Here is a 19902-nt window from a genome sequence, read left to right on the forward strand (position 1 = left end):
CCACTCCTAGCACCCAGGACCCACCCCTAGCACCCATCACCCACCCCTAGCACCCATCACCCACCCCTAGTACCCAGGACCCACCCCTAGCACCCATCACTCACCCCTAGCACCCATCACCCACCCCTAGCACCCATCATCCACCCCTAGCACCCATCACCCACCCCTAGTACCCAGGACCCATCCCTAGCACCCATCACCCACCCCTAGAACCCAGCACCCACCCCTAGCACCCATTACCCACCCCTTGGACCTACCCCTGGCACCCAGGGTAAGAGGTACAACCGTAGTCAAGTCTTGCCAGTAAGGTGTCAGCAGTGCACGAGGGTGGACGCTCGGTGTGTGTGGTGAGATAGCCTTCGTGTGGTGGTTTAGTGGTGACCACCACCCCTTAGTGGTGTGGTGAAGCACACCAGGTGAACCACTCCCCTGCTTACCCCCTCCCCCACTTGACAACCCACTTACCTTCAAGTGTAACAAGGAAAAAACGGAATTGAGAAGCCAGTGTGTGAGATATTGTGCTAACTCCGCATCTTCCCTCATTACTGTGTTGCTATGCGGACGTTCCCCCATTGCTTAGTCCCCCATTGATATATGGGTCGTGGAGAGGGTTATGGGGTTAAATTAACCCCCAGGAGGTGGGGGGGAGGTAGCCGTGTTGGTGGTCCCAAGAACATGGCAGTAGTTGCTACTCTAGCACCTCGCATCCTAGCCACATATTTTAGCCTACTTTACCTTATTTTGTCCTTCCTCACCTGTAATATCCCTCTGTCTATCTCCCCCCGAGGCTTCACCCCCGAGGGACGAGGCTAGGAGGCTATGGTAGGATAGGTAGACGGTCCCAGGAAAATGGCAGTAGCTGCTACTCTCTCCTTCCATAACCTAACTGTATATTTCGGTCTATTTCCCCGCCCTTACCCATAATATTTCTCTGTGTCTCCCCTGAGGGACGAGGCTGGGTGGCTATGGCAGGGTAAGTGGACGGGGAGATAGTACCCATGGGCAGTGATAGATGAGAGAGGATAGATGTTGACTCAAGGTTTACCATGAGTCACTGTAGACAGGATGGCAAAGGGAGGTTAGGTGGTTAATTGAATCTGAAGATGACTTGGATTATTAACCTCGCAGAGCTAGAGATTAACCCCCAGAGGGTTAGGGTTAGAGATTAATCCCCAGAGGGTTAGGATTAGAGATTAACCCAGGAGGGTTAGTTTTGAAATTAACCCCAGAGGGTTAGGTAAGGATTAACCCAGGAGGGTTAATTTTAAGATTAACCCCGGACGGTTAGATAAGGATTAACCCAGGGAGGTTAATTTTAGAATTAACTACGAATCATGGATCCCAATGACATTAAGTCATTGACTTTTTTGGGGGGTTATCCTAGGTAATTTACACATATGTATGATTATACTTATGTGTACCTGTGCCTAAATAACCTTACCATACAGGGTAACTAGAACCTATAGCCTCTCATCTACCCGTGAATGCCACCCACAAGTGTCGACCTATCTACCCTCAGGTACCTATTTACTTCTGGGCGAACAGACAGGTACTAGGAGACGTGCTTACACACGTCTTGCCTCTAAATTGAACCCAGGTGCCTCGTGTTGTGAGCCAAAATCTGCCACTACGCTTCAAATCATCCCTATTGACTCTGTGATCCTCCAGAGTTTAACATATCACTTCTATCAGGTATCGTCAGGCTAGTACAAGAATGTGTGTATGTATGTATGTATGTATATATATATATATATATATATATATATATATATATATATATATATATATATATATATATATATATATATATATATATATATATATATATATATATATATAGTGGACATTCAGAATGAGTTTTCAGTGCTTTTATAATTGCATACTTGTAGGAGTACGTCAGAGGTATGCTTGCTTGCCACACACAATCCCAGCTACATTAACATTGCTTTGTGCTTGATGGCATGCGTCTTGGCGCCGGTGAGAGAGGTGGGGAAGGGGGAGGGGGGTAGCTTTTGATCCAAAGAATTGAGAGTTAGAACTTCAATTGCGTTGGATTTTATTGCTTCATCTTGTGATAAAAGCTAGGTGGTGTGCCGGTCGCTCGTTCCATCCCAGGAATGTGTGTTACCCTCCCCCGCCCCTTGTACCATAAGCCCAGCCTCTTCTATCCTGGTGATTCGATAGATTTGTCCCCCTTTTACCATAAGCCCAGCCCCCTCTACCGAAGTGATCAGAGAAAAGTATCCCAATATTTCATGATCCTTGCTTACTATATTTTAATGATACGAGAAAGTTATCCTCGTATCAAATAACCCCAGCCCCATCTTCCTGAGTGATGCAAGAAAGATAATCTAGTATCTTATAAATCCTGCGACCAGAAGTATCAGCCTAGTGCAGTGATTCCCAACTTTTTTTTTCCACTCGTAGCTCGGTTGCTAACGCACTCGGCTCAAACACTGAGGTCCGTGGTTCGATTTCCGATACGGGTGGAAACGTTAGGACCTGTTTCCTTAAGGCACCTGCTGTCCCTATTCACTTCGCAGTAAAATAGATACCCATCTAATTCAGTGAGGGCAAACGACCTTGTTAAGGCTAGTAAGTACTACACTCTTCCTAATATGAGTGTAGGAGGATACAACGATAGTGAAGGGGATTACATGAGCGAAGGATACAAGGGGATTACATGAGTGAAGGATACAAGAGGATTACATAAGTGAAGGATACAAGGGGATTACATGAAGGATACAAGAGGATTACATAAGTGAAGGATACAAGAGGATTACATAAGTGAAGGATACAAGGGGATTACATGAGTGAAGGATACAAGGGGATTACATGAGTGAAGGATATAAGGGGATTACATGAGTGAAGGATACAAGGGGATTACATGAGTGAAGGATACAAGGGGATTACATGAGTGAAGGATATAAGGGGATTACATGAGTGAAGGATACAAGGGGATTACATGAGTAGGATACAAGGGGATTACAAGAGTAAAAGATACAAGGGGATTACATGAGTGAAGGATACAACGGGATTATATGAGTGAAGGATACAAGGGGATTACATGAATGAAGGATATAAGGGGATTACATGAGTGAAGGATACAAGGGGATTATATGAGTGAAGGATACAAGGGGATTATATGACTGAAGGATACAAGGGGATTATATGACTGAAGGATACAAGGGGATTACATGAGTGAAGGATACAAGGGGATCACATGAGTGAAGGATACAAAGGGATTACATGAAGGATATAAGGGGATTACATGAGTGAAGGATACAAGGGGATTACATGAGTGATGATACAAGGGGATTACATGAGTGATGATACAAGGGGATTACATGAGTGAAGGATACAAGGGGATTACATGAGTGAAGGATACAAGGGGATTACACGAGTGATGATACAAGGGGATTACATGAGTGAAGGATACAAAGGATTACATGAGTGAAGGATACAAGGGGATTAATGAGTGAAACATACAAGGGATTATACAAGTGAAGGATACAAGGGGATTACATGAAGGATATAAGGGGATTACATGAGTGAAGGATACAAGGGGATTACATGAGTGATGATACAAGGGGATTACATGAGTGAAGGATACAAGGGGATTACATGAGTGATGATACAAGGGGATTACATGAGTGAAGGATACAAGGGGATTACATGAGTGAAGGATACAAGGGGATTACATGAGTGAAGGATACAAGGGATTACATGAGTGAAAGGGGATACAAGGATAGTGAAGGTGAATCCATGAGTGAAGGAGGATACAAGGATAATGAGGGTAATTACAGAGGCCACAAGTAATTAGCCATCTCTGGTAAGTAGGTTCTTCAAGTGACTAGTTCTCATAAGTAGGTTACCCTCCATGGACTGCCATGATTGTTAAGTATTTAACTGGTAACCCCATAATTGCCTTGGTTTAAGTGGGTGGGGAAGTGGTTTACGTGGGTAGGGAGGTGGTTTAAGTGGATGAAGGAGGTGGTTAAAGTGGTTTAGGGGGAAGTGGTTTAAGTGGGTGGGGGAGGTGGTTTAAGTGGTTTGGGGGGAGGTGGTTTGGGGGAGGTGGTTTGGGGGAAGTGGTTTGGGGGAGGTGGTTTAAATGGGTGGAGAGGTATTATAAATGGTTGGGGAGGTGGTTTAAATTGCTTGTGGGAGGTGGTTTAAGTGGGTAGGGGACGTCCTTGACGTATTTCTATTGGCGTCTTTGAATTATTTCCATTCGGGTCCTTAACTTATTTCCACTGGCGTCCTTGACTTATTTCCACTGGGGTCCATGACTTATTTCCACTGGGGTCCCTGGCTTATTTCCACTGGGGTCCATGACTTATTTCCACTGGGGTCCCTAGCTTATTTCCACTGGGGTCCATGACTTATTTTCACTGGGGTCCTTTACTTATTTCCACTGGGGTCCCTGGCTTATTTCCGCTGGGGTTCTTGACTTATTTCCACTGGGGTCCTTGACTTATTTCCACTGGGGTCCCTGGCTTATTTCCACTGGGGTCCTTTACTTATTTCCACTGGGGTCCCTGGCTTATTTCCACTGGGGTCTATGACTTATTTTTACTGGAGTCCTTTACTTATTTCCACTGGGGTCCCTGGCTTATTTCCACTGGGGTCTATGACTTATTTCCACTGGGGTCCCTAGCTTATTTCCACTGGGGTCTATGACTTATTTTCACTGGGGTCCTTTACTTATTTCCACTGGGGTCCCTGGCTTATTTCCACTGGGGTTCTTGACTTATTTTCACTGGGGTCCCTAGCTTATTTCCACTGGGGTCCATGACTTATTTCCACTGGGGTCCATGACTTATTTCCACTGGGGTCCATGACTTATTTCCACTGGGGTCCCCAGCTTATTTAGACTGGGGTTCTTGACTTATTTCCACTGGAGTCCCTGGCTTATTTCCACTGGGGTCCATGACTTATTTCCACTGGGGTCCCTAGCTTATTTCCACTGGGGTCCATGACTTATTTCCACTGGGGTCCCTAGCTTATTTCCACTGGGGTCCCTGGCTTATTTCCACTGGGGTTCTTGACTTATTTCCACTGGAGTCCATGACTTATTTCCCCTGGTGTCCCTGGCTTATTTCCACTTGGGTCCATGACTTATTTCCCCTGGGGTCCTTGACTTATTTTCACTGGGGTCCTTGACTTATTTCCACTGGGGTCCCTGGCTTATTTCCACTGGGGTCCATGACTTATTTCCACTGGGGTCCCTGACTTATTTCCACTGGGGTCCATGACTTATTTCCATTGGGGTCCCCTAGCTTATTTCCACTAGGGTTCTTGACTTATTTCCACTGGGGACCTTGACTTATTTCCACTGGGGACCTTGACTTATTTCAACTGGGGTCCCTAGCTTATTTCCACTGGGGTCCTTAGCTTATTTCCACTGGGGTCCTTAGCTTATTTCCACTGGGGTCTCTAGCTTATTTCCACTGGGGTTCTTGACTTATTTCCACTTGGGTCTCTAGCTTATTTCCACTGGGGTTCTTGACTTATTTACACTGGGGTTCTTGACTTATTTTCACTGGGGTCCCTAGCTTATTTCCACTGGGGTCCATGACTTATTTCCACTGGGGTCCATGACTTATTTCCACTGGGGTCCATGACTTATTTCCACTGGGGTCCCCAGCTTATTTAGACTAGGGTTCTTGACTTATTTCCACTGGAGTCCCTGGCTTATTTCCACTGGGGTCCCTGGCTTATTTCCACCGGGGTCCATGACTTATTTCAACTGCGGTCCTTTACTTATTGCCACTGGGGTCCTTGACTTATTTCCACTGGGGTCCCTAGCTTATTTCCACTGGGGTCCTTGACTTATTTCCACTGGAGTCCGTGACTTATTTCCACTGGTGTCCATGACTTATTTCTACTGGGGTCCTTATTTTCACTGGGGTCCTTGGCTTATTTCCACTGGAGTCCATGACTTATTTCCACTGGTGTCCATGACTTATTTCTACTGGGGTCCTTATTTTCACTGGGGTCCCTGGCTTATTTCCACTGGGGTCCCTGACTTATTTCCACTGGGGTCCCTGACTTATTTCCACTGGGGTCCCTGACTTATTTCCACTGGTGTCCATGATTTATTTCCACTGGGGTCCTTGACTTATTTTCATTGGGGTCCTTGACTTATTTCCACTGGGGTCCCTGGCTTATTTCCACTAGGGTCCATGACTTATTTCCACTGGGGTCCTTAACTTATTTTCACTGGGGTCCTTGACTTATTTCCACTGGGGTCCCTGGCTTATTTCCACTGGGGTCCATGACTTATTTCCACTGGGGTCCCTGACTTATTTCCACTGGGGTCCATGACTTATTTCCACTGGGGTCCCTAGCTTATTTCCACTAGGGTTCTTGACTTATTTCCACTGGGGTTCTTGACTTATTTCCACTGGGGACCTTGACTTATTTCCACTGGAGTCCCTGGCTTATTTAGACTGTGGTTCTTGACTTATTTTCACTGGGGTCCCTAGCTTATTTCCACTGGGGTCCATGACTTATTTCCACTGGGGTCCATGACTTATTTCCACTGGGGTCCCCAGCTTATTTAGACTTGGGTTCTTGACTTATTTCCACTGGAGTCCCTGGCTTATTTCCACTTAGGTCCCTGGCTTATTTCCACTAGGGTCCTTGACTTATTTCCACTGGGGTCCTTGACTTATTTCCACTGGGGTCCTTGACTTATTTCCACTTGGGTCCCTAGCTTATTTCCACTGGGGTCCTTGACTTATTTCCACTGGGGTCCTTGGCTTATTTCAACTGGGGTTCCCACCTTATTTCCACTGGGGTCCCTAGCTTATTTGCACTGGGGTCCTTGACTTATTTCCACTGGGGTCCTTGACTTATTTCCACTGGGGTCCCTGGCTTATTTCCACTGGGGTCCTTTACTTATTTCCACTGGGGTCCCTGGCTTATTTCTACTGGGGTCTATGACTTATTTTTACTGGAGTCCTTTACTTATTTCCACTGGGGTCCCTGGCTTATTTCCACTGGGGTCTATGACTTATTTCCACTGGGGTCCCTAGCTTATTTCCACTGGGGTCCATGACTTATTTTCACTGGGGTCCTTTAATTATTTCCACTGGGGTCCCTGGCTTATTTCCACTGGGGTTCTTGACTTATTTTCACTGGGGTCCCTAGCTTATTTCCACTGGGGTCCATGACTTATTTCCACTGGGGTCCATGACTTATTTCCACTGGGGTCCATGACTTATTTCCACTGGGGTCCCCAGCTTATTTAGACTGGGGTTCTTGACTTATTTCCACTGGAGTCCCTGGCTTATTTCCACTGGGGTCCATGACTTATTTCCACTGGGGTCCCTAGCTTATTTCCACTGGGGTCCATGACTTATTTCCACTGGGGTCCCTAGCTTATTTCCACTGGGGTCCATGACTTATTTTCACTGGGGTCCTTTACTTATTTCCACTGGGGTCCCTGGCTTATTTCCACTGGGGTTCTTGACTTATTTCCACTGGAGTCCATGACTTATTTCCCCTGGTGTCCCTGGCTTATTTCCACTTGGGTCCATGACTTATTTCCCCTGGGGTCCTTGACTTATTTTCACTGGGGTCCTTGACTTATTTCCACTGGGGTCCCTGGCTTATTTCCACTGGGGTCCATGACTTATTTCCACTGGGGTCCCTGACTTATTTCCACTGGGGTCCATGACTTATTTCCATTGGGGTCCCCTAGCTTATTTCCACTAGGGTTCTTGACTTATTTCCACTGGGGACCTTGACTTATTTCCACTGGGGACCTTGACTTATTTCAACTGGGGTCCCTAGCTTATTTCCACTGGGGTCCTTAGCTTATTTCCACTGGGGTCCTTAGCTTATTTCCACTGGGGTCTCTAGCTTATTTCCACTGGGGTTCATGACTTATTTCCACTGGGGTCTCTAGCTTATTTCCACTGGGGTTCTTGACTTATTTACACTGGGGTTCTTGACTTATTTTCACTGGGGTCCCTAGCTTATTTCCACTGGGGTCCATGACTTATTTCCACTGGGGTCCATGACTTATTTCCACTGGGGTCCCCAGCTTATTTAGACTGGGGTTCTTGACTTATTTCCACTGGAGTCCCTGGCTTATTTCCACTGGGGTCCCTGGCTTATTTCCACTAGGGTCCTTGACTTACTTCCACTGGGGTCCTTGACTTACTTCCACTGGGGTCCTTGACTTATTTCCACTGGGGCCATTGACTTATTTCTATTGGCGTCCTTAACTTATTTCCACTGGGGTCCCTGGCTTATTTCCACCGGGGTCCATGACTTATTTCAACTGCGGTCCTTTACTTATTGCCACTGGGGTCCTTGACTTATTTCCACTGGGGTCCCTAGCTTATTTCCACTGGGGTCCTTGACTTATTTCCACTGGAGTCCGTGACTTATTTCCACTGGTGTCCATGACTTATTTCTACTGGGGTCCTTATTTTCACTGGGGTCCTTGGCTTATTTCCACTGGAGTCCATGACTTATTTCCACTGGTGTCCATGACTTATTTCTACTGGGGTCCTTATTTTCACTGGGGTCCCTGGCTTATTTCCACTGGGGTCCCTGACTTATTTCCACTGGGGTCCCTGACTTATTTCCACTGGGGTCCCTGACTTATTTCCACTGGGGTCCATGATTTATTTCCACTGGGGTCCTTGACTTATTTTCATTGGGGTCCTTGACTTATTTCCACTGGGGTCCCTGGCTTATTTCCACTAGGGTCCATGACTTATTTCCACTGGGGTCCTTAACTTATTTTCACTTTGGTCCTTGACTTATTTCCACTGGGGTCCCTGGCTTATTTCCACTGGGGTCCCTGACTTATTTCCACTGGGGTCCCTGACTTATTTCCACTGGGGTCCATGACTTATTTCCACTGGGGTCCCTAGCTTATTTCCACTAGGGTTCTTGACTTATTTCCACTGGGGTTCTTGACTTATTTCCACTGGGGACCTTGACTTATTTCCACTGGAGTCCCTGGCTTATTTAGACTGTGGTTCTTGACTTATTTTCACTGGGGTCCCTAGCTTATTTCCACTGGGGTCCATGACTTATTTCCACTGAGGTCCATGACTTATTTCCACTGGGGTCCCCAGCTTATTTAGACTTGGGTTCTTGACTTATTTCCACTGGAGTCCCTGGCTTATTTCCACTTAGGTCCCTGGCTTATTTCCACTAGGGTCCTTGACTTATTTCCACTGGGGTCCTTGACTTATTTCCACTGGGGTCCTTGACTTATTTCCACTTGGGTCCCTAGCTTATTTCCACTGGGGTCCTTGACTTATTTCCACTGGGGTCCTTGGCTTATTTCAACTGGGGTTCCCACCTTATTTCCACTGGGGTCCCTAGCTTATTTGCACTGGGGTCCTTGACTTATTTCCACTGGGGTCCTTGACTTATTTCCACTGGGGTCCTTGACTTATTTCCACTGGGGTCCTTCTTTCCTCTGGGGTCCTTGACTTATTTCCACTGGGGTCCCCTAACTTATTTCCACTAGGGTCCATTTCTTATTTCCACCGGGGTCCATGACTTATTTCCACCGGGGTCCATGACTTATTTCCACCGGGGTTCATGACTTATTTCCACCGGGGTCCATGACTTATTTCCAGCGGGGTCCATGACCTATTTCCACAGGGGTCCATGACTTATTTTCACTGGGGTCCTTGACTTATTGCCACTGGGGTCCTTGACTTATTTCCACTGGGGTCCCTAGCTTATTTCCACTGGGGTCCTTGACTTATTTCCACTGGGGTCCTTGGCTTATTTCAACTGGGGTTCCCACCTTATTTCCACTGGGGTCCCTAGCTTATTTCCACTGGGGTCCTTGACTTATTTCCACTGGGGTCCTTGGCTTATTTCAACTGGGGTTCCCACCTTATTTCCACTGGGGTCCCTAGCTTATTTCCACTGGGGTCCTTGACTTATTTCCACTGGGGTCCTTGACTTATTTCCACTGGGGTCCTTGACTTATTTCCTCTGGGGTCCTCAGCTTATTTCCACTAGGGACCATTTCTTATTTCCACTAGAGTCCATGACTTATTTCCACCGGGGTCCATGACTTATTTTCACCGGGGTCCATGACTTATTTCCACCGGGGTCCATGACCTATTTCCACCGGGGTCCATGACTTATTTCCACTGGGGTCCTTGACTTATTGCCACTGGGGTCCTTGACTTATTTCCACTGGGGTCCCTAGCTTATTTCCACTGGAGTCCTTGACTTATTTCCACTGGGGTCCTCAGCTTATTTCCACTAGGGTCCATTTCTTATTTCCACTGGGGTCCATGACTTATTTCCACCTGGGTCCATGACTTATTTCCACCGGGGTCCATGACTTATTTCCACCGGGGTCCATGACTTATTTCCACCGGGGTCCATGACCTATTTCCACCGGGGTCCATGACCTATTTCCACCGGGGTCCATGACTTATTTCCACCGGGGTCCATGACTTATTTCCACCGGGGTCCATGACTTATTTCCACCGGGGTCCATGACTTATTTCCACCGGGGTATCATGTGGGAGTTCGATACGTGGATTAGGGAAGAAATACTCACGTAGGCTGTTATTACGTATAATTGCAGTTATGTGGACAGAGCCCTTACCAGCCGTACCTATCTCCTTGGCTACACTCGTAATACTGACTAGCCGGCTGCAGTACCCTATGTGAGGGGGCCTTTGAATACTGCTGAGGTCAGCACAATATGAAAGACCGTGACTCAGGCAGAGACGGTTGGTCGTTGAGTCAACGGACGGTTACTGGTAACTGGTTACTACTACTGAGACTGGTAACTGGTTACTACTACTGAGAGGGGTCCATGACTTATTTCCGCCGGGGTCCATGACTTATTTCCACCGGGGTCCATGACTTATTTCCACCGGGGTCCATGACTTATTTCCACTGGGGTCCATGACTTATTTCCACCGGGGTCCATGACTTATTTCCACCGGGGTCCAAGACTTATTTCCACCGGGGTCCAAGACTTATTTTCACTGGTTATTTATGTATCGTCTCAATTAATAATTATAATTATGCAATTAATAATTTACGAATTTTATAAGAATTTTCCCGGCAAGTTTGTGGGTACTGGGCAGGCGGTGGGTACTGGGCAGGTGGTGGGTACTGGGCAGGCGGTGGGTACTGGGCAGGCGGTGGGTACTGGGCAGGCGGTGGGTACTGGGCAGGCAGTGGGTATTGGGCAGGCGGTTGGTACTGGCCAGGCGGTGGGTACTGGGCAGGCGGTGGGTACTGGGTAGGCGGTGGGTACTGGGCAGGCGGTGGGTACTGGGCAGGCGGTGGGTATTGGGCAGGCGGTTGGTACTGGGCCGGCAGTTGGTACTGGCCAGGCGGTGGGTACTGGCCAGGCAGTGGGTATTGGGCAGGCGGTGGGTACTGGGCAGGTGGTGGGTACTGGGCAGGTGGTGGGTACTGGGCAGGCGGTGGGTACTGGGCAGGCGGTGGGTATTGGGCAGGCGGTGGGTACTGGGCAGCCGGTGGGTACTGGGCAGGTGGTGGGTACTGGGCAGGCGGTGGGCACTGAGCAGGCGATGGGTACTGGGCAGGCGGTGGGCACTGAGCAGGCGATGGGTACTGGGCAGCCGATGCAAAATACCCCCAGTTAAAAGTAGGGGCGCCATTGGCACACTAAGAGAAAACTTAAGCGTCCGGGGCCCAAGACTGTTCAACAGCCTCCCACCAAGCATAAGGGGAATTACCAATAAACCCCTGGCTGCCTTCAAGACCCCTGGCTGCCTTCAAGACCCCTGGCTTCCTTCAAGACCCCTGGCTTCCTTCAAGACCCCTGGCTGCCTTCAAGACCCCTGGCTGCCTTCAAGACCCCTGGCTGCCTTCAAGACCCCTGGCTGCTTTCAAGACCCCTGGCTGCCTTCAAGAGAGAGCTGGACAGTTACCTAAAGTCAGTGCCGTATCAGCCGGGCTGTGGTTCATATGTTGGACTGCGTGCGGCCAGCAGTAACAGCCTGGTTGATCAGGCCCTGATTCACCGGGAAGCCTGGTCGTGGACCAGGCCGCGGGGGCGTTGATCCCCAGAATAACCTACAGGTAGACTCCAGGTGGGGGAGGAGTATGGTGGGGCGGCATCTTGGGGGAGGAGTATGGTGGGGCGGCATCTTGGGGGAGGAGTATGGTGGGGCGGCATCGTGGGGGAGGAGTATGGTGGGGCGACATCCTGGGGGAGGAGTATGGTGGGGCGGCATCTTGGGGGAGGAGTATGGTGGGGCGGCATCCTGGAGGAGTATTGTGGGGCGGCAGCGTGGAGGAGTATGGTGGGGCGGCATCTTGGGGAGGAGTATGGTGAGGCGGCATCTTGGGGGAGGAGTATGGTGGGGCAGCATCTTGGGGGAGGAGTATGGTGGGGCGGCATCCTGGAGGAAGAGTATGGTTGGGCGAAATCCTGGGGGAGGAGTATGGTGGGGCGGCATCCTAGGGGAGGAGTATGGTGGGGCGGCATCCTGGGGGAGGAGTATTGTGGGGCGGCATCTTGGGGGAGGAGTACTGTGGGGCGGCATCCTAGGGGAGGAGTACTGTGGGGCGGCATCCTGGAGGAGGAGTATTGTAGGGCGGCATCCTGGGGGAGGAGTATTGTGGGGCGGCATCCTGGGGGAGGAGTATCCTGTTGTACGGTATTTTAGTGACTGGCATCCTGATGGTGGGTGGCATTCCTGGGGGTGACGTCCTGAGGGATAACGTACTGGTGGGTGGCATTCCTGGGGGTGGCGTCCTGAGGGATAACGTACTGGTGGGTGGCATCCCTGGGGGTGACGTCCTGAGGGATAACGTACTGGTGGGTGGCATTCCTGGGGGTGGCGTCCTGAGGGATAACGTACTGGTGGGTACGTACTGGGGTGACGTCCTGAGGGATAACGTACTGGAAGGTGACATCCCTGGGGATGACGTCCTGATGGGTGTTATCCCTAGGGGTGGCGTCCTGAGGGATAACGTACTGGTGGGTGGCATCCCTGGGGGTGGCATCCCTGGGGGTGGCATCCCTGGGGGTGGCGTCCTACCTGGAGTCTACCTGGAGGGAATTCCGGGGATCAACGTCCCCGCGGCCATGTCCACGACCAGGCCTCCCGGTGGATCAGGGCCTGATCAACGAGGCTGTTACTGCTGGCCGCACGTAATCCAACGTACGAACCAAAGCCCGGCTGATCCGGCACCGTCTTTAGGTATCTGTCCAGCTCCCTCTTGAAGACAACCAGGGGTCTCCCCGTAATGCCCCTTATTGCTGGTGGGAGGCTGTTGAACAGTCTTGGGCCCCGGACACTTATTGTGTTTTCTCTTAGTGTACCAGTGACGCCCCTATTTTTCACTGGAGGTATGTTGCATCGCTTGCCAAGTCTTTTGCTTTCGTATGGAGTGATTGCTGTGTGCATATTAGGGACCACTCCCTCTGAGGGATAACGTACTGGTGGGTGGCATCCCTGGGGGTGGCGTCCTGAGGGGTAACGTACTGGTGGGTGGCATCCCTGGGGGTGGCGTCCCTGGGGGTGGCGTCCTGAGGGATAACGTACTGGTGGGTTTCATCCCTGGGGGTGGCGTCCTGAGGGGCAACGTACTGGTGGGTGGCATCCCTGGGGGTGGCGTCCTGAGGGATAACGTACTGGTGGGTGGTATCCCTGGGGGTGGCGTCCTAAGAGATAACGTACTGGTGGGTGGCATCCCTGGGGTGGCGTCATGAGGGATAACGGACTGGTAGGTGGCATCCCTAGGGGTGACGTCCCTGGGGGATAACGTACTGGTGGGCGGCATCCCTGGGGGTGGCGTCCTGAGAGATAACGTACTGGTGGGTGGCATCCCTGGGGGTGACGTCCCTGAGGGATAACGTACTGGTGGGTGGTATCCCTGGGGGTGGCGTCCTGAGGGATAACGTACTGGTGGGTGGCATCCCTGGGGGTGACGTCCCTGGGGGATAACGTACTGGTGGGTGGCATCCCTGGGGGTGGCGTCCTGAGGGATAACGTACTGGTGGGTGGCATCCCTGGGGGTGACGTCCCTGGGGGATAACGTACTGGTGGGTGGCATCCCTGGGGGTGGCGTCCCTGGGGGTAATGTACTGGTGGGTGGCATCCCTGGGGGTGACGTCCCTGAGGGATAACGTACTGGTGGGTGGTATCCCTGGGGGTGGCGTCCTGAGGGATAACATACTGGTGGGTGGCATCCCTGGGAGTGGCATCCTGAGGGATAACGTACTGGTGGGTGGCATCCCTGGGGGTGGCGTCCCTGGGGGATAACGAACTGGTGGGTGGCATCCCTGGGGGTAATGTACTGGTGGGTGGAATCCCTGGGGGTGGCGTCCCTGGGGGATAACGTACTGGTGGGTGGCATCCCTGGGGGTAACGTACTGGTGGGTGGCATCCCTGGAGGATAACGTACTGGTGGGTGGCATCCCTGGGGGTGGCATCCCTGGGGGATAACGTACTGGTGGGTGGCATCCCTGGGGGTGGCGTCCCTGGGGGATAACGTACTGGTGGGTGGCATCCCTGGGGGTGGCGTCCCTCGGGGATAACGTACTGGTGGGTGGCATCCCTGGGGGTGGCGTCCTGAGGGATAACGTACTGGTGGGTGGCATCCCTGGGGGTGGCGTCCTGAGGGATAACGTACTGATGGGTGGCATCCCTGGGGTGACGTCCCTGGGGGATAACGTACTGGTGGGTGGCATCCCTGGGGGTGGCGTCCTGAGGGATAACGTACTGGTGGGTGGCATCCCTGGGGGTGGCGTCCTGAGGGATAACGTACTGGTGGGTGGCATCCCTGGGGTGGCGTCCTGAGGGATAACGTACTGGTGGGTGGCATCCCTGGGGGTGGCGTCCCTGGGGGATAACGTACTGGTGGGTGGCATCCCTGGGGGTGGCGTCCTGAGGGATAACGTACTGGTGGGTGGCATCCCTGGGGGTGACGTCCTGAGGGATAACGTACTGGTGGGTGGCATCCCTGGGGGTGGCGTCCCTGGGGGATAACGTACTGGTGGGTGGCATCCCTGGGGATGGCGTCCCTGGGGGTAACGTACTGGTGGGTGGCATCCCTGGGGGTGGCGTCCTGAGGGATAACGTACTGGTGGGTGGCATCCCTGGGGGTGACGTCCTGAGGGATAACGTACTGGTGGGTGGCATCCCTGGGGGTGGCGTCCCTGGGGGATAACGTAATTGTGGGTGGCATCCCTGGGGGTGGCGTCCCTGGGGGATAACGTACTGGCGGGTGACATCCCTGAGGGATAACGTACTGGTGGGTGGCATCCCTGGGGGTGGCGTCCTGAGGGATAACGTACTGGTGGGTGGCATCCCTGGGGGTGGCGTCCTGAGGGATAACGTACTGGTGGGTGGCATCCCTGGGGGTGACGTCCTTGGGGGATAACGTACTGGTGGGTGGCATCCCTGGGGGTGACGTCCCTGGGGGATAACGTACTGGTGGGTGGCATCCCTGGGGGTGACGTCCTGAGGGATAACGTACTGGTGGGTGGCATCCCTGGGGGTGGCGTCCCTGGGGGATAACGTACTTGTGGGTGGCATCCCTGGGGGTGGCGTCCCTGGGGGATAACGTACTGGCGGGTGGCATCCCTGGGGGATAACGTACTGGTGGGTGGCATCCCTGGGGGTGGCGTCCTTAGGGATAACGTACTGGTGGGTGGCGTCCTGAGGGATAACGTACTGGTGGGTGGCATCCCTGGGGGTGACGTCCCTGGGGGATAACGTACTGGTGGGTGGCATCCCTGGGGGTGACGTCCCTGGGGGATAACGTACTGGTGGGTGGCATCCCTGGGGGTGACGTCCCTGGGGGATAACGTACTGGTGGGTGGCATCCCTGGGGGTGACGTCCCTGGGGGATAACGTACTAGTGGGTGGCATCCCTGGGGGTGACGTCCCTGGGGGATAACGTACTGGTGGGTGGCATCCCTGGGGGTGACGTCCCTGGGGGATAACGTACTGGTGGGTGGCATCCCTGGGGGTGACGTCCCTGGGGGATAACGTACTGGTGGGTGGCATCCCTGGGGGTGACGTCCCTGGGGATAACGTACTGGTGGGTGGCATCCCTGGGGGTGACGTCCCTGGGGATAACGTACTGGTGGGTGGCATCCCTGGGGGTGACGTCCCTGGGGGATAACGTACTGGTGGGTGGCATCCCTGGGGGTGACGTCCCTGGGGGATAACGTACTGGTGGGTGGCATCCCTGGGGGTGACGTCCCTGGGGGATAACGTACTGGTGGGTGGCATCCCTGGGGGTGACGTCCCTGGGGATAACGTACTGGTGGGTGGCATCCCTGGGGGGTGACGTCCCTGGGGGAGAACGTACTGGTGGGTGGCATCCCTGGGGGTGACGTCCCTGGGGATAACGTACTGGTGGGTGGCATCCCTGGGGGTGACGTCCCTGGGGGATAACGTACTGGTGGGTGGCATCCCTGGGGGGTGACGTCCGTGGGGGATAACGTACTGGTGGGTGGCATCCCTGGGGGTGACGTCCCTGGGGGGTAACGTACTGGTGGGTGGCATCCCTGGGGGTGACGTCCCTGGGGGATAACGTACTGGTGGGTGGCATCCCTGGGGGTGACGTCCCTGGGGGATAACGTACTGGTGGGTGGCATCCCTGGGGGTGACGTCCCTGGGGATAACGTACTGGTGGGTGGCATCCCTGGGGGGTGACGTCCCTGGGGGATAACGTACTGGTGGGTGGCATCCCTGGGGGTGACGTCCCTGGGGATAACGTACTGGTGGGTGGCATCCCTGGGGGTGACGTCCCTGGGGGATAACGTACTGGTGGGTGGCATCCCTGGGGGGTGACGTCCGTGGGGGATAACGTACTGGTGGGTGGCATCCCTGGGGGTGACGTCCCTGGGGGGTAACGTACTGGTGGGTGGCATCCCTGGGGGTGACGTCCCTGGGGGATAACGTACTGGTGGGTGGCATCCCTGGGGGTGACGTCCTGTGGGATAACGTACTGGTGGGTGGCATCCCTGGGGGTGGCGTCCCTGGGGGATAACGTACTTGTGGGTGGCATCCCTGGGGGTGGCGTCCCTGGGGGATAACGTACTGGCGGGTGGCATCCCTGGGGGATAACGTACTGGTGGGTGGCATCCCTGGGGGTGGCGTCCTTAGGGATAACGTACTGGTGGGTGGCGTCCTGAGGGATAACGTACTGGTGGGTGGCATCCCTGGGGGTGACGTCCCTGGGGGATAACGTACTGGTGGGTGGCATCCCTGGGGGTGACGTCCCTGGGGGATAACGTACTGGTGGGTGGCATCCCTGGGGGTGACGTCCCTGGGGGATAACGTACTGGTGGGTGGCATCCCTGGGGGTGACGTCCCTGGGGGATAACGTACTGGTGGGTGGCATCCCTGGGGGTGACGTCCCTGGGGATAACGTACTGGTGGGTGGCATCCCTGGGGGTGATGTCCCTGGGGATAACGTACTGGTGGGTGGCATCCCTGGGGGTGACGTCCCTGGGGGATAACGTACTGGTGGGTGGCATCCCTGGGGGTGACGTCCCTGGGGGATAACGTACTGGTGGGTGGCATCCCTGGGGGTGACGTCCCTGGGGGATAACGTACTGGTGGGTGGCATCCCTGGGGGTGACGTCCCTGGGGATAACGTACTGGTGGGTGGCATCCCTGGGGGGTGACGTCCCTGGGGGATAACGTACTGGTGGGTGGCATCCCTGGGGGTGACGTCCCTGGGGATAACGTACTGGTGGGTGGCATCCCTGGGGGTGACGTCCCTGGGGGATAACGTACTGGTGGGTGGCATCCCTGGGGGGTGACGTCCGTGGGGGATAACGTACTGGTGGGTGGCATCCCTGGGGGTGACGTCCCTGGGGGGTAACGTACTGGTGGGTGGCATCCCTGGGGGTGACGTCCCTGGGGGATAACGTACTGGTGGGTGGCATCCCTGGGGGTGACGTCCCTGGGGGATAACGTACTGGTGGGTGGCATCCCTGGGGGTGACGTCCCTGGGGATAACGTACTGGTGGGTGGCATCCCTGGGGGGTGACGTCCCTGGGGGATAACGTACTGGTGGGTGGCATCCCTGGGGGTGACGTCCCTGGGGATAACGTACTGGTGGGTGGCATCCCTGGGGGTGACGTCCCTGGGGGATAACGTACTGGTGGGTGGCATCCCTGGGGGGTGACGTCCGTGGGGGATAACGTACTGGTGGGTGGCATCCCTGGGGGTGACGTCCCTGGGGGGTAACGTACTGGTGGGTGGCATCCCTGGGGGTGACGTCCCTGGGGGATAACGTACTGGTGGGTGGCATCCCTGGGGGTGACGTCCCTGGGGGATAACGTACTGGTGGGTGGCATCCCTGGGGGTGACGTCCCTGGGGGATAACGTACTGGTGGGTGGCATCCCTGGGGGTGACGTCCCTGGGGGATAACGTACTGGTGGGTGGCATCCCTGGGGGGTGACGTCCCTGGGGGATAACGTACTGGTGGGTGGCATCCCTGGGGGTGACGTCCCTGGGGGATAACGTACTGGTGGGTGGCATCCCTGGGGGTGACGTCCCTGGGGGATAACGTACTGGTGGGTGGCATCCCTGGGGGTGACGTCCCTGGGGGATAACGTACTGGTGGGTGGCATCCCTGGGGGGTGACGTCCCTGGGGGATAACGTACTGGTGGGTGGCATCCCTGGGGGTGACGTCCCTGGGGGATAACGTACTGGTGGGTGGCATCCCTGGGGGTGACGTCCCTGGGGGATAACGTACTGGTGGGTGGCATCCCTGGGGGTGACGTCCCTGGGGGATAACGTACTGGTGGGTGGCATCCCTGGGGGTGACGTCCCTGGGGGATAACGTACTGGTGGGTGGCATCCCTGGGGGGTGACGTCCCTGGGGGATAACGTACTGGTGGGTGGCATCCCTGGGGGTGACGTCCCTGGGGGATAACGTACTGGTGGGTGGCATCCCTGGGGGTGACGTCCCTGGGGGATAACGTACTGGTGGGTGGCATCCCTGGGGGTGACGTCCCTGGGGGATAACGTACTGGTGGGTGGCATCCTTGGGGGTGACGTCCCTGGGGATAACGTATTGGTCGGCCTGTCAAGTAATTTATTCTTCTGAACTTCTAAAAGTGAACTATCCAAAGTTAACTAAGATATTAACTAGGCTGTTCATTCATTCTTGTAAACTAACCAAAGTTAACTGGGTGATCAGTGTTAACTAGGCTGTTAAGGCACTTGATGTTACGAACTGCCTTTAACTCAGTGATAGAGTGTTAACTAGCAATAATGGTCTCCACCCGAGAGATACATTCTCTCCCCAGACACTCTACTTGTTACCTTCTTGAAGGTGACTCTGTACTCGCCTGTATGTGGGTGCACGGGTCGAGTCGCAGCTCCTGGTACCCGCCTCTTCACTGGTCGATACTGGCTCCACTCTTTGCTCCATGAGCCTTATCGTACCTCTTCTTAAAGCTGTGTATGGATCTTGCCTCCACTACACTCTGTGTGCATAAAACACACACACACACACACACACACACACACACACACACACACACACACACACACACACACTAATTATTAAACGCTTGGATTCCTTATAACTAGGTCATTAACTATCGTTCGTTATAATTGAATCATGAACTCGGGTTCGTTATAACTAGGTCATATAGTAACTCAAGCGACCTTCGTGACTACTAAAAATGTTCATTTATTCTTCTGTCGTAATAACGGGGAAGTTTCATTTCGATACGTCAGTTTAAAAGTGTTTACTGACGAATCTAACCCAACCCAACCCAACCTGAAAATTGTTGCTTTTTCTAAGAGGCTTGGCGTAGATATGTTAACGGATTTAAACCTGTTTATTGTCGTAATCTATGAGGCTACAACTTGATATGTTGATAGATATAAAACCTGTCAGACACTGCAACTTCTTGGGATCTTAA

At 53.3% G+C, this 19902-nt stretch overlaps 1 protein-coding gene across 1 annotated transcript in view; it reads left to right on the forward strand.

The window, feature by feature from the left end:
* Window positions 1–305: 305 nt before the first annotated feature.
* Window positions 306–19902, forward strand: part of LOC128687111 (cysteine-rich motor neuron 1 protein) — a gene marked incomplete in the record, with an annotated part of 166032 nt that continues 146435 nt past the window's right edge. The window contains 1 exon segment of the mRNA XM_070098432.1: window positions 306–347.

Source organism: Cherax quadricarinatus, chromosome 62 (genome assembly GCF_038502225.1).
Source record: "Cherax quadricarinatus isolate ZL_2023a chromosome 62, ASM3850222v1, whole genome shotgun sequence".
Lineage (NCBI taxonomy): Eukaryota > Metazoa > Arthropoda > Malacostraca > Decapoda > Parastacidae > Cherax > Cherax quadricarinatus.